Source organism: Pleurodeles waltl, chromosome 1_1, assembly GCF_031143425.1.
Source record: "Pleurodeles waltl isolate 20211129_DDA chromosome 1_1, aPleWal1.hap1.20221129, whole genome shotgun sequence".
Classification (NCBI taxonomy): domain Eukaryota; kingdom Metazoa; phylum Chordata; class Amphibia; order Caudata; family Salamandridae; genus Pleurodeles; species Pleurodeles waltl.
The window spans coordinates 768,058,105-768,073,115 of NC_090436.1; the positions used below are offsets into that span (position 1 = coordinate 768,058,105).

The following is a 15,011-nucleotide window of genomic DNA, read 5'->3' on the forward strand; positions in this document are numbered from 1 at the left end:
TGCAACTGCTCAACTTGATTGGTGCTTTAGACCACATCAATCGCTCATGTTGTAAGTCTCTGTTGGGTGACCCTTGCAGCAGGGTCATTTGCTACATCACTTTTCTCCTACTGGGTAGGTGTAGTTCCTTTGTTGCACAACCATACGTTTGTCAAACAACCTCACATTTAATTCGTTTACACATGCTTCTCTTTTCTCCTTTACATTCAATCAAAATTCTACAGTGATCTTTGATTTGTCCATTGAACTTTTCTGTTAAGTAAAAAATATATATTCCATGTTGATTTAATCCAACGTCAGTGATCAATGCTCCATTGTAACTCCCCAAGTAGCATACATGCACATGCAGAGGCACAGAGGATACTAGCACTAGGATTATAAGGACACTGTGAGCAATGAAATTTGGGTGAGTGGATCATGACATATGTGAAAAGGTCTAGTCAGAGTAGCATCAATACAAAACATGGTTTGCTGCCACCACCACGCAGCACATGTGATACCTATGACAAGGACCTTAGTCCAGCTGTCACTATGATGGCTTTTCTTTGTGCTTGTCAGGACCAGGAAATGTCCAGAACGTCTTGGGATAGAAGGCTGGGACCAAATCCCAAAATACTGTATAGCAGATATTCGTTGTTCCATCACACAGGGCATGGAACACAACTGTGCACCATGCACTGGACATTCCCATCTCAATAACTGATTTGCAGAAAAGTTGAAAATTGCTAAATGGCTTTTTATTTGTGTGCATCTTTAGATTTTAAAGTGAAATAGGTTTTTATAATTGTAAAAAATAGATTTTCAAACCAATTAGAGGAGGTGAAGAAATATGTGCTGGGGATCTCTCAACATAAAGTGGCAGTTATGAAACGATCACACAGAGAATGCTTCATATGCGTAGAAAACTGATTTTAAAATCATATTTTTGGAGGATCAGGCATATATAGTTAAATTGGCAATTACATTTTTATTATCACCATCAACAGTAAATACATTTTATAAATGCTGTAGGTATTTTACTTTTTTTGGTAAAATGAATTATTAGAAACTTTTCCCTCATCATATTCCAGTGTTAGGGGACCGCTGGACAGTGTTATATGCAGTAAATAAATAAATGCATAAAAAAATGCAACTGTGTTCAGTTATGTTTAGGGCCTGACTTTGCATTCAAAAGGCATTTTCTGTTTTCTTAATACCTTCTGCACCATTCAGTTAATTTGCTGAAACTTTAAATCAAAAAACAACAAATTTAGTTTATTCTTGATACGTTGGTGCATGTTTATCAAAGGGGCAAAGGTGAGGCCAAAATTTGACATTTCCCATATTAACTAGCATGAGAATCTTTCCTCTCTTTCTTCCCTATACAGAAAAAACTCTCAATGAAATTGCACCAAAAATGCCATGAAAGCAGGAATTTACTGACATACCCTAGCTTGATATTACTATATCTGTCAGGTAGTTTTAAATAAATGATCATTTAAATATGCCGAAGCCTGAGCAAAGGATTAAAATATTATGGTCATCTTGGTTGTTAGCCCTAAAACTGTTCTCAAACACAGAATGATAATTAATTTGATTGAACAAGGTAGTTTATTTGCCATCATACATTTTAGGTTAATGTAAATATTTTTCATGCAGCCACAGTTACAGGACATTGGGCACAGTCCTTTCGTACTGAACGAAAATTAACCAAGGTCACATAAAGAGCAGATGGATGACCCCTTGACTACCAGACTTTAGTTTGGGGTCACTCAAATGCTCTGAAGCTAACACATGTTTACCATTTGATGAGGTCTGCAACCCTACCAGGCACAGATGTGCAGAGATTGTGATCAATAGTTGGTACAGAGATTGCAGAATATTGCAGGGGACCTAATGCTGGCCAACAATGTTTGGTAGTTCACCATCCAGCTACTTAGTCATGGGCTATAGGTTCAATGTTGGCAGTGTTGAGTCTGCATCCCTGATAAAGAGACAGCAGACTATAAGTCTCATAGACCCTTGATGGCTTCTCTTTCCTATTCCAAGGTCTCAGTACAATGTCTGTGGATTATGGATCACAAATTCAGAAAGCCTGCATCTGTCTAGATGTGTGGTCTTATTATCGTGGCCATGGACTTCAGCTACTATTTTGGGTGTGGTGAATCTGCAATGTCAAACAAGAGACACATTTGGGTTAAAAAACAAAACATTATTTGAGAAATTAGGTTGCTGGTTGACTGGGGTGTGAGCCCTCGTCAAGCAATAGCCATAATTCCTGGCAGAGTGAACCACAAAAAGTCAGAAAGCTAACTAATGCTTAACCCTGGGTAACATGGCATAAAAAGCAGTCTGGCTTAATTTGGAGGTAATGTGTAAAGTATTTATGCAGCAACAAACAGCAATAAAATGAAAATGCAACACAAGTAAAATCCCACACCAATTTAGAAAAAATAGAGTACATTTTAATAAACTATTTGAGCCCAAAACAACAACAAAAAAATCAGTAGAGCAGGAGTTGTGAATTTTTAGAGATTTAACTAAAAATTGAGCCAAAAAAGCACATAGTGCTAATTGCGGGTATCTGGTTGTATGAGACCAGGTGAAAGTCACAAGTTCAGACTGAGGACAATGGAACACAATCCAGATAACAGGATCAGATATGTTCCGCTGAGAGTTACCTTCACAGTCCAGTGCAAAGAGTTCTGTTTGCGGTGGAAGGGGCACCGAGGAGCAGCTAGAGTGTCACAAATGGCTGATGGAGTAGGGAGAAGGGCAGGCCAAGCATCACAAATGGTCAACACTGTAGCGCAAACATCTTGTCGGCATTGCGGACGATTGGGGCTGGAGCTTTGCAATGCAAGTCTTCATGAGGAGTTGACACTGTAGTGGAAGAAGTGGTTCATAAGAACTTCACACACTCCAGCGGGGTCCAGGTGCTGGTTCAAGATGGTTGGAGCCTTTTATATCTCTGTGGCTCTGAACAGGAGGCTAACAGACTAGCGCCTGACGTCACTCTGGTATTCTTCGGTTCAGGTGAGGATGCAGGGATCAAACAGCAGGTCTGGCCTCAGAGAGTTCAAGGCAGGCTCCAGTCAGTAAAGAAAGTCCTTCCAGTGCAGCAAAGCAGTCTTGTGGAGTAAACATCAGGCCACAACAATAGGCAGTCCTCTGAGAGCTCTTTCACAGTTCTGGAAAGTGAACTAAAGAGTGAGGCCTTACTTTTATACCTGCTGCCTGTCAGGTACACTCACCTGAAAGGCAGAACATCTGCAGGAGTGATGAATAATCCTGTGACCTCCCAGAACACCTCTGGATACTGCTGAAGGACAGAGGACTCAAGGCAGGTGTTCTGAAAGGTAAGGGGAATGAACAAGAGAAAGAGAGAAAACACTTGCACGTCTCTACAGTCTGGTACAGCGGGCTCCCATTGTTTGGGGTGTAAATCGTGATCAGCATTTTACCTGTCAGTGGTGTGACCTTGAAAGCAAAGAAGAGACATTGGTATTAGTGTTGCATGTGCTGCCCGCCCCCCCAGAGTGTAAGTGTAAAGATCATTCATGAGTAAACAACTGTAATTACCATGCCTCCTATCAATGGGGAAAGGTGGTCTCTCTTGGCCTTTGGTCTCTTTGTGCTTGGGAAGAGGTCTCACTGTCCATAAAACATGCCCACAAATGGGGAATAACAAGGGAATCAAGCTCAAGAGGGCTGTGCACGGAGTTTGCAACACACAGTTCTGTGGAGTCGCACACAATACATAAATGCAATCTTAACATACATTTGCAGCAGAAATCAAGTAGTGTTGCGTCACACTAGCGGTATGCCCAAGAGGTTATGACAAATAGTAAACAATACGCACAATCCCTCTAACAAGATACAGGTAACCTTCTCTTATATCACAAAACACAGGAAGGAAGCGTAGTGCTAAATGTTCGTAGTCCTGTGTGAGTGTACACACAGACTTTGATTAAAGTTCAATGTGACAGTTACAACTTATGTTGTTATTGTCAATTTCTAATGCAAGGATAAGCATGAAGATAAACTATTACCGTGCTTAACAACCCAGAGCACATGGTACTGTTGTAGAACTGGGAATGAAGCCGCTCAGTGGGAATACAGAGTGCCAAGAATCCAAGCAGAGAGTTCTAGCTTAGGTGAAGGTTTCAAGGTAACAGCTGAAAATGGAGCACAGAGCGTGGCTTTGTTAAGGAGGTCTAAAAGGGGCTCAGTGGCGATTACTGAACACTTAGCTGTCCCGGGAGGGTGTCCGCAGTCACTGGAGGGCGGAGAAGAGGTACAACTCAGACTAGAGGCGGTTGGCAGGATCAACTAAGAGGAGCTGCACAGGAGCTGTTTGGACTCTTGAAGCAGGAAACAAAGCCAAGCACTGCTAATTGCCGGGCGTGGCTTTTATAGGCAAGAGACAGCCGGAGTCAAGCACATGGCCCCATGTTGGCTGCTAATGGTTGTCTTAGTGATGTGACTCAAGCGGGCATCCCCTTACAATGTGTCAAAGTAAAAGGAGGAAGGAAGTCAATAAGCATTGGCATATACAAGGCAAAATAAGCCAACAAGCATTGACACAAGGGCTGCTAATAAACATTGGTGAGTAGAAGCGAATAAGGGAAACAAAATAACAAGCAGAGATACATAAAGACCCCCCTACAAATAATGAGGTGCACCACTAGTGAACAAACAAGCAATGGTAATACCAAGTCTGCTTTCAAGGAGAACATGGGGACGGGAGGAAATTATTGATCAGAGATCCCTGAGGGTGAAGGTAAATTATGCAGGGCATGATTTGTGTGTTCCTAACACTGCCTTCTTTGAAGGTGGGGGAAGTGTTTAGAAGTTTCTCTTTGAAGTGCTTGTAATTTCCTGACTCCCCTGCCCTGGCTCCAAGCTGGCTGCATATCAACAATGTAGAGCTGACAAGCCCATTGTATGAAGGCAGAGCACAGGCTATTCAGTTCCAGGTGGGGCTGTGCCAGTTCCACCCCCGTCCTGCCAGCAGATATCCCATTCAGCACACCTAATCCCTCTATTGTGTGAACATCTGAGAGGAATTCACAAAGTCTAACTGTCATACACGCCCAGTCATGTGAACCAGGGGTGCCTGCAGACACCAAATGGCAAAAAAATATGACTTTACCATTAAAGAGACTTTTTATTTGCAATTCCATTGATACTAAACACAAATTATTAAATGTAATAAGGCAACCCAATGTTATCCTATGGTACAGGTAGGCCTCAAAGCAGTGGAAAATTAATTTAGGAGTTTTTCACTACCAAGTAATAAAAACAATACGTAAAAAAGCCTAACCTTTTTATTACAAGGCCCCTACCCTGTTGGCTACCTAGGCCCTACCTCAGGGGTGACATTTGCAATAAAATGGGGAGTTTAAGACTTGGCAAGTGAGTTATATTGCCAAGTTGAACTGGCAGTTTAAAACTGCATTCAAGCTGTTATGGCAGGCCTGGGACATGTTGTAAGGGGCTACTTACCTAGGTAGCATAATATGTGCTGCAGACCCACTAGTAGCATTTAATTTACAGACCCTTGGTAAATGGTATACCACTGTACAGGGGACCTACACATAACTTAAATATGTCAATCAGATGTAAACCAATTTAACCATATTTAGACAAGTGAGCATAAGCTATTTAGCATTGGTTAGCAGTGGTAAAGTCCACAGAGTCCTAAGGACAACAAAAACAAATGTCAGTAAAAATGGAGTGAAAGAGGCAGAAACTAAAATGTTTGGGGGGGAATACCACCCTAAGGCTGACACACTAACATTTAGCATCTTTAAAATATCCAGCAGTAATGGTCTGCCATCAAAGAAAATTTTAGTGAGGCAATCCTGATTAACTTAACTTTTTTTAGTCCACAGTCTCTATCTCAACACTACGGACACATGTATCAACAGATGTAGGACTTCTTCTGTTGTCTGCGGACTTCCTCTTGAGTACCCTGGCTATCTTACATTTTAAGGAGTATTCTCACCTTTTCATTGGCTCAGATTTAAGATAACATTCCACAACATGAAAAGTAATATTTTCTTGGAACAAGAGGACCATCCACCAGTCTGCACAGAACAGGAGACCTGAACAGGTGATACTGTTCCAAACAGCTCCAGTTAGGGACACTATGGCTCAATCAGTTGAAGGAGAGCTTCCTGGGCCACCTTCTACAGATCCAGAGAAGGTGGAACACAAACCGGAAGAGAAAGCTGAATACACAACAATTCACCTGCAAGTTATGTGACCAAAATCTCAGCAATGAACCGAGAAAACACTCATTTTCAGCACATCTCTCATGTGTTGACACCTCAAGTAAAGTATGACATGGATTATGGGAGACATGCAATTGAGAAAATAAATTGAATACCGGGAAAGCAGATACTCCCTTAGAAAGTACCATAAGTGGTGCTGCACGAAGCCAGAAATGTAATCAACACCTGACATTTTTGCAATTTGTTATATGGTGGGCAAAACAAACAAAGTGGTGTGAGGGAAAATATAGAATTAGGATTTAGATGATGGAGGAAGACTATTGACCATTCTATCATTTAAAAAAAAGATTAAACGCTAATGAGTGGCAACTTGTAACCAAAGTTCCAAATACCAGCAAGAAAACATTTATTTTGGGAACCACCAAAAAATAAGATGATCTTTATAAACCACTAGGTTCAGTAAGGCTGCAATTAGTGGGTTGAATGCAGAGCCTACCCTGCTGCCAATGCCTGCTGTGTGCAAACCGTGCAGTGGGTTTATCTGCCCATAGAGGGGTTTGGTCCCATAACCTAGCCAAGAAACCCCTAATGTGTGTGGCCTCTGGCTGTGAGCAGTGATAGTTTGCTGCCCAGTGGTGGTTTGCTGTCCATGAGAGGTTTGTCAAAATTGCACATAATTACATGAAATCCAAATCCGTCAGTTTGAGCAGTATTTTAACTAAAAATCTATCCACATCATTTAAACAAAAGTAGAGTGAAACACAGCTGCTCCCATTCTGTTGTATGCATGCATTCACAGTAATTGTTTACAGCAAAATGTACCATTTGCCATACATTTTCACTGTTACATTTTTACAGTAAAATGTACCATTTTATATACATTTTGACCGTGAATGGTGCATAATTATACAAAGTGGTGTAAATACATAATTTGCATTAAAGGTGTAATACTAAATTCTTGAAATTACCTGCGTAATTTAATTTCACACAGGCCAAGTGATCTCAGTTGCAAGATAATTTATGGCACTTGCAATTGTATCTGTCAAATCCAGAGTGAGGTTATCAGCATTGCATGAGTGTGTGAGTTGAGCTTGTGCAGATAGTGCTGATTGTAGTTTTGGGGCGCTTGGCATCATAGGAGTGTTATACAGTTCCTACAAACAAAGTAGCACTGTGTATTTGGTCAATATAATTGTAACGGTATTGGAACTCAGTCCATTCGTACCACTGGGGAATGTTGACACAGTTCCTAGCTAGCTCATAGTTGCCTGCCCGAAACCCTAAGCACAAGGGTAAGAGATGGGCTCTGCAACTACACGCATGACTGCTCAGATTCCTAAGGAAATCATGGAAAAAGATCTACTGGTTTGTTGTCACTCAGAGTACCCAAGACTATACACAGGAAAGAATATGAAAATGTTGTTTAGAACAAAGATTGCAATAGTCTTATTCTTATATAGAAAAAAGCCATGTAAATGGTTACCAACAAAAAAGAAATGCTAAGTTAAAAATGTGCATTTAAAAAGGGACGTCCGAACCACCCCCCCCCTCCCCAGTGCGCATCACGTCCAATGACCAACGCCAGGGAGGGGATTGAAAAATCGGGAGACACAGAAGAGCTTCCGTGTTTCCACCTGCAACTCTGTGACATCCTTGCGCCGCTAGGTTCACTGATGTCACACTTTGTTTTTCCCACCAGAGCAGGAAGCAGCAGGAAAGGCTGTTTTCTGCTCCAGTGGGGAAAACGGGCCCAAAAGGGCCTCCACACCATTCAGGAAGACCTCATTTGATAGGTCAGATTCTCCCCTTCCAAATGTGGCCTTCCTGAAATGGTTTTTTGACCGTGGATTGCAGCCACGCTGCCATCCACAGCCAAGAAACCCCACTAGACACCAGGGATTACACTTGGGGGTGTCGTCGGTCTCTGAAAATGTGCCGCCCCCTTCCCTCGGGGGCATATTTAAAAAACATTTGTTAGATTATGCACCCCCAGGAGGTTACAAAATAGTAAAAAATAAGATTTAAAAAACACACCCACATATAAAAGTGATCTATTTACATATATATATTTGTGTATATATATATATATATATATATATATATATATATATATATATATATATATATTTATATAAATATTTGCCACCAGTTCTCTTGCAGCTTGCATCTTCGAAACAATGCACATACTCCAACTGACGCGTTTCAACTGTAGCTTTTAGGCAGAAATAAGTCAAGCTAACTCTTGTGATTATGTTTCTGCTTGAAAAGGATCTGACTTTGAGTGCTTGTACCTAATACCTGCGCCAGGAATGAATCACCTTACGGTCAATAGTTGCTCTCATGTAAGGACTAACATTGACCGTTGAGACTTGGGGGAATGCTGGGTGGAAGGAAATTTGTAGCTCCTCTCAGATTCCAGGACTTTTCATCACCGAAATGTGAGTAAAAAGGTGTTTTTTCGCCAAATTTTGAGGTTTGCAAAGGGTTCTGGGTAACAGAACCTAGTGAGAGTGCCACAAGTTACCTCATCCCGGGTTCCCCTAGGTGTCTAGTTTGCAGAAATGTCCAGGTTTGCTAGGCTTTCCTAGGTGCCAGGTGAGCTATAGGCCAGAATCCATAGCTCTGCACTTTCCAAAAAACACAAGAGTTTTCAATGTAAAAATTTGATGTGTCCATGTTGCATTTGGGGGTATTTCCTGTCGCAGGCACTAGGCCTACCAACACAAGTGAGGTACAATTTTTATCAAGATACTTGGGTGGAAGGAAATTTGTGGCTACTCTCAGATTCCCGAACTTTCCATTACTGAAATGTGGGGGGAGAGATTTTTTTTGCCAAACCTTGAGGTTTACAAAGAATTCTGGGTAACAGAACCTGGTGAAAGCCCCACAAGTCACCCCATTCTGAAGTCCCCTAGGTGTCTAGTTTAAAAAAAATGCATAGGTTTGCTAGGTTTCCCAAGCTGCCGGCGTAGCTAGAGGCCAAAATCCACAGCTAGGCACTTTGCAAAAAACAGGTCACTTTTCTTTGGGAAAATGTGATGTGTCCACATTGTGGTTTAGAGCGTTTCCAGTCGCAGGCACTAGGCCTAACCACACAGACTTGGGGAAATGCTGGGTGGAAGGAAGTTTGTGGCTCCTCTCAGATTCCAGAACTTTGCAGCCCCAAAATCTGAGGGAAAACTGTTTTTTTTGCCGAATGTTGGGCTTGCAAAGGATTCTGGGTAACAGAACCTGGTGAGAGTTCCACAAGTTCCCCCATCCTGGATTCCTCTAAGTGTCTAGTTTTCAAGGTTTGGTAGGTTTTCCTGGGTGCTGGCTGAGCTAGAGGCCAAAATCCACAGCTAGGCACTTTCCAAAAAGCACGTCAGATTTCAATGCCAATTTGTGATGTGTCCATGTTGCGTTTCCAGTCGCGGGCACTAGGCCTACCCACACAAGTGAGGTACCATTTTTATCTGGAGACTTGTCATTCGCTACATTTTTTCCTTCCAAATGTAAGACAGTGTGTAAAAAAGAAGTCTATTTGAGAAATGTCCTTTAATTCAGGTGCTAGTATGGGGACCCCGGAATTCAGAGATGTGCAAACAGCCACTGTTTCTCAACACCTTTGCCTATTTAGAAAATACAAAGGTTTCCTTGATACCTATTTTTCACTCTTTATATTTCACCAAATTAATTTCTGTATACCCGCTATACAATGAAAACCCATTGCAAGGTGCAGCTAGTTTATTGGCTCTGGGTACCTGGGGTTCTTGATGAACCTACAAGCCCTATATATCACCACAACCAGGAGTATCCAGCAGACATAAATGTATACTGCTTTAAAAAATCTGCCATAGCTGGAAAAAAACGTGGACAGAAATGGCTAATTGTTTTCACGTCAATTTCAATATTCTTTTATTTCAGCTGTTACTTTCTGTAGGAAAACCTTCAAGGATCTACACAATGACCTGTTGCTGAATTCAAAATTGTGTATACTTTGCAGAAATGTTTAGCTGTCTGGGATCTGGTATTGGTTTCACACCCATTTCTGTCACTAACTGGAAGGAGGCAGAAAGCATAAAAAATAGTAAAAATTGGGTATGTCCCAGTAAAATGGCAAAATTGTGTTGATACATGTGGTTTTCTGATTCAAGTCCGCTAGTTCCCGAAAGCTGGGAAGATGGTGATTTTAGCACCATAACCCCTTGTTTCCCATTTTTCTGAAAAAACAAACTTTTATCTCTATTTTGGCTAATTTCTTGGACTCCTCCATGGGGAACCCACAAACTCTGGGTAGCTTTAAAATACCTAGGATGTTGGGAAAAAAGGATGCAAATTTGGCGTGGATAGCTTATGTGGACGAAAAGTGCGAACTAACCCAAGTATCCAAAAAAGGGCTCAGCACTGGGTGGTGGGGGAGGCCCAGCAGCTAAGGGGTTAAGTAAAGTGGCTTAGGGCCTCTGTGGCCCTTTTGTGTTTTATTTTTCTTTAAATGTTAATGTCCTGAACATTTTGTGCACTCAGCACTGTGATGGTTGCCCTTTTAAACATTAACATTGAGGGAATAGTAAAAGGGCAATGCAAACATTATGGATGCATCTGCCAGTCTGGTTAATAGTACCTTATTTCAAACATTTACTTTTTGTTAAGAGAAGTACGTACAATAGGGAGTATGAATTCTACCCATGAAGTGCAATGCCATCTTGCACTACTCCCTCTTCTTTCTTTCGTTTGCTTGTCTGAGGGAATACGAATGGTTTGCTTCCAGAGGAACCACCCTGTATAGGCAGATGCTTTGTTTTCCCAGTCCCTTATGACAAGGGAACTTTTACACAGCCTTGATGGCTATGCGTTTGAAAATATATGGATGTACTATACTGTGATTTGCATTGGGTGCTCGCCTGTCTGCCCAGATTTGAGAACATAATTTTAGCTGCCCAGCATCTCAGCGAGCATCATTTAGCTTGAAGAGCTTTGTGAACTACTTTGATGAAGGCACATTTCAGAATGTGAAGTCAGTGGTACCACTTCCACTTGGCTACGACAATCAATGTAATACTGCTGGTTATCATTGTTCTTGTCCTGTTGCTGCTCTTGACGATGCCATAAATGGAAGTCTTTGAGTCAGTGCAACAAGTTCTGCTTTCATGAAGAAACCCTCTGCCCTCTCTACCACTCACCATTACACACCTCCAGACAACTGCACATGATTTGATCGTGATTAAATACTGCAAGTGCTGGTGAAATTGTATTAATTAGACAAGTACAACTCCCTTTGCACCAACTTTTCTCCTTTAATAGAGTTGTCTTCTCTTGTGGTTCAGCGTCTGGTTTCCTAGCAAGCGGACAGGATCCATAGACCTTTATTGTCAGTTTAGGCCTCTTATTTACTTGGGCTTGTTGGCCTTTGTGCCCACAATAGAAGGGGCAGCTTGAGAATTTTGAGGGCCCTGGGCCAAACGTATGTCAAGGACCCCGTTCATAACAGCGCTCAATTTATGATCAAATTTCGGCTCTTTCATGCTCTCTTTGGCCAGGTCACTGACAGTTCCCTAGCGAACGCAGCAAATCCTAAATACGTTTTCATCTAATATTAAGGCATGGTGACCTGTGTTTTCAATATTGTAACCTTTATGGATGTTGCATGAAATGTGTACATAATATTTTCCCACAAAATGCGAGTAATAGACTTTCACAAATCACCCACATTAAAAATAAATCAAAGGAAGACGGGATTTAAAACATCTCTTTAAGAATTATAAGAGGTCACCAGAGCAATGAACGCGCCAGCCGTAGTCCGCTTTGCCTATGTCTTAAACGTCTCTGCACAATGGGTCCGAGGCACTATGCCCTTTCCTTGTAAGAAGCCGCAGGTACTCTTCACACTGTAGCTGTCAACATTGTTCTGCATATGTTTTGTGTTGTCCTAGATCTTCGCCAATTTCTTGTGTTGCAGACCTTATCATTTACTGCTAATGCATAGTTATCTGTTTTGGTGAAAAAAATGATGCTCTATCATATCTAAAGTGTCAGCTTTAGGTTTCACTAACAGTAGCTGTTTAGGAACCTATTTGTTTCCATATCTGTACTGCATTTCATTGGTAGTGTGTATTTTCCTTTCTAAGAGTGTTTTGAATATCGCCATCATTTATGCTTCGCAGATGATAAACTAGTTCCTAAACAGTGTATAGTATATTTAGTCAGGGTCACAGGTTTCTTTACTGTGTACTGAAATCTATGCTTTAGCTGGTGCCTAGTGTTACCCAAGATTATTATTCTTAATGTGAAATGATCAGTTTATTTCACCACGTTTTGTGTTTGGTTTCTTGCTTTATATCAATTGTTCCTGTTCACATTGTAAAATATTTGGGATATATGAGACATTTTACAGGTTTGTGAACACACAACCTGAACGGGATGTTCACAGCTCATTGTGCTTATGATAAAAGTTTTATTGCACGTAGACATCTCAGGCTAGGACTGCTAAAGTATGTCTGTGCAGAGTCAAGGATACTTAACTAACCTCTATTTCTGTTATGGACTGATGGTCTTGATTACTGATTGCTTCCCCGAGACTGATTCATAACCTGTATGATTACCTAGCTTCCTGAACTCGGCCTCAAAGGAACATATATAATTAAATGCACAAGAGTAAAAATGCTCCTGTAATATTACACTCTTATATTAGATGCAGATGTATTGGACAAAATTGTGCTGGAAATAAAACTGTGTTGAAAATATAGCATTTACTCCTAATGGTCCTAAAATGTCTTACGCAAAAGGGCCTGAGGTGCAAGGGTTAACGAATTGCAAACCGTTCACAAAATAGATTGCCAATCAAAGCTTTCTTTGATGTATCATGTGTAGGAAAACATGGGTCCGCTAAAATTGTATAACGAACCGGAGATTTATTGATTTCTTAGTTTATTTATTACTGCTTTTTGCATTTCTTAATCTGTGAATCTCAATCACCCAGTCACAATTGAATGTTATGAGCATCCTCAGTTCGGGAGTGGTCACAAAAACTGGAATGTTCACATACATTCTAACACCAACTTCAACCAGGCGATAAATAGTCACAAGGTATAAAAGCTCACCCATAATGCATTGCAAACTTTCACAACAGCAGCACTGATTGCTGTGGTGAGGAGAATATGCATCCTAGCAGCCCAGCAGAGACGGAGGAGGAGAAAAGAGAGTATATTTAGTCAGAGGGCCACCTTGTTTGAACAAACAGTTGAGGAAGTGCATAGCAGGTGCATGATTAGTAAGGAGATCATTATAAGTTTCATTTCTAAGTTGAAACCTGTTTTAGGAAGGTTCACTCAGGTTAGTGTGGCTGTCCCTCCACATATTCAAGTTTTATATAGCCTTCACCTCCTGGCATCTGGGAGTTATAAGTGCACAGTAGCAGTTGCACTTTCTAGACTTTTTCAGAACTTTATCAGTGCTATGATTGACAAAATAAATGGCCATCTTTGTTTTCCTCATATCCCAGGTGAATTACAAACCACAAAGAAGGCTTTTTATTTTGCTGCAAACTTCTCAAATGTAATAGGATGTGTGGATGGAACACATATCCTCATTTGTCTACCTCCTGAAACAGAGGCCCAGATTTACACTATGTTTACACCGGATTTGCGTCATTATTTTTTTCGTAAATCCTGCGCAAACTTAACTCCATATTTATATTTTGGTGCTAGACATGTCTAACGCCAAAATGTTGGAGTTAACGACATTTTTTGCCTGCGGAAAACTACCTTGCATCGATGAGATGCAAGGTAGGCGTTCCCGGGCAAAAAATGCCTCAAAGGCCCTAGCGCCTTATTTATCCTCCTGTGAAAAAATCACACACAGGAGGAGGAGGGCCTTAAATAATGGCACTAAGCCTGCTTAGCACTATTATTTAATGCCTGGGGATGAGCAGGCGTAAAGGGACCTGGAGGCAGATTTCCATGGCCATAGATGATGGAAATTGCCCAGAGGTGCACTTCCCTGTCCCCTGGGACAACCCCACCACCCCTATCCACACCAGGAGGTCACCCACAGATGGGGGACCCATCCGAAGGTAAGACCAGGTAGGTATTATTTTTTCAATCCAACACCGCACGGGGGCCCTGACATGGGGCATCCTGCACGGTGCTGGCCCCAATGGCCATGCCAAGGGGACATTTGTCCCCTTGGCATGGCCATTGGGGTGGTGGGCATGGCTCATGTCTTTACCAAGACAGGAGCCATGTCCATGGGGCTTGTGTGCCAGAAAATGGTGCTACACTGCTTACAGGCTATTTTTTTTTGCCTCTAAACTGTGTAGCACCATAATTTGGCACACAAGCCCCGGTTCCCCTATGCCTCCCAGGCTCTGTTGGCATCCTTTGAAAGGACGCTAACAGGGCCTTACAACGGATAGCGCCATTCCTTAAATATGGCACTTGGCTGATGTCTAGGAATAGCGCTAGCCGGTGCTATACTTTTTGCTGCAAACCTGCGCTAACGAAGGTTTGCTGCATAAAGTATAAATGTAGAAATAATCTAAGTCCCTACTCTCAAAATATTCAAGTGGTTTGCAATGCCTCAAATGTTATAGTTGTATCAAACCACAATAGACTGATGGTTTGCTACAAGGTCAACTTTAATCAAATGTGTGAGCTACTTTTGGACTGATTGCATGTTCAGAGAAGGTAGCATCTTCAGTGGTATCGAGTTACAAGATATAGCCAAACCGTGCTCCACAAGAGCAGACTACTTTGGCCATAGGTGCTGCATATATTGAATTGATGCTGCACACAATATAATCATGAGACCTCAATG

The 15,011-nt window shown here is 41.5% G+C and overlaps 1 long non-coding RNA gene across 2 annotated transcripts in view; it reads right to left on the minus strand.

Annotated features, from left to right (window-relative positions):
• Window positions 1-2,497: 2,497 nt before the first annotated feature.
• Window positions 2,498-15,011, minus strand: part of LOC138284422 (uncharacterized) — an 88,194-nt gene continuing 75,680 nt past the window's right edge. For both annotated transcript variants that reach the window (XR_011201399.1, XR_011201396.1), the window contains exon 3: window positions 2,498-3,459. This is a non-coding gene — a long non-coding RNA (uncharacterized lncRNA). The remainder of the gene's footprint in view (window positions 3,460-15,011) is intronic.